The sequence below is a fragment of the Suricata suricatta genome, chromosome 7 (genome assembly GCF_006229205.1).
Source record: "Suricata suricatta isolate VVHF042 chromosome 7, meerkat_22Aug2017_6uvM2_HiC, whole genome shotgun sequence".
In the NCBI taxonomy this organism is placed as follows: domain Eukaryota; kingdom Metazoa; phylum Chordata; class Mammalia; order Carnivora; family Herpestidae; genus Suricata; species Suricata suricatta.
In genome coordinates this window covers 132,907,266-132,907,872 of record NC_043706.1, presented here as the reverse complement: position 1 = coordinate 132,907,872, position 607 = coordinate 132,907,266, and the positions used below count along the sequence as shown (strand labels likewise).

Below are 607 nucleotides of genomic sequence, written 5' to 3'. Positions count from 1 at the left end.
GGGCTGCACCAGTTTACATTGCCACCAACAGTCTTACACTCTTTTCAATGCATATAATGATATATACGTATTTTTAGATAATGCTTTCTATTATATTCTAACATTTCTTAATGCTATCAAATATTTTTCAAGGACTTAATTTTAAGAGGTGCATAATAGACCATGTGATTATACCAACATTTATTTAGTCATTCCTTTAGTGTCAGACATTTAAATTATATGTTTTTCTATCATTATTACTAATTTATAAATCTCATAAACCTTTATGGGCTTTTCTGACTGCCTCTCTAGGATAAATTTCTGGAAAGGGAATGATTTGTTCAAAGATTAAGACTATTTTTTAAACTGTTGCTACAGACTTTTTTAAATGTCCTCTGGAAAAGTTATACCAATTTATATTCATTTTTTTATAATAGTTTATTGTCAAATTGGTTTCCATATAACACCCAGTGCTTCTCCCCACAAGTATATTCAATGGTATTTGAATTTTTTTTTTTTACTGTAACACAATGCAAAAAGGTATTCGTCTCCTTAATGAGTTTCCTCTCAGAATAAGCAGGTGAAAATAACTTTTGGGTTCTCTTGCAAGAGTGATAACCAGTTTGGA

General features: G+C 29.7%; 2 protein-coding genes across 18 annotated transcripts in view; one reads left to right on the top strand and one right to left on the bottom strand.

The window, feature by feature from the left end:
• The window catches only part of OPRM1 (opioid receptor mu 1), a 165,727-nt gene that overhangs the window by 39,253 nt on the left and 125,867 nt on the right, over nucleotides 1-607 (bottom strand). The gene's annotated exons all lie outside the window — the stretch shown is intronic.
• IPCEF1 (interaction protein for cytohesin exchange factors 1) overlaps nucleotides 1-607 on the top strand; it is a 177,333-nt gene that overhangs the window by 142,138 nt on the left and 34,588 nt on the right. The gene's annotated exons all lie outside the window — the stretch shown is intronic.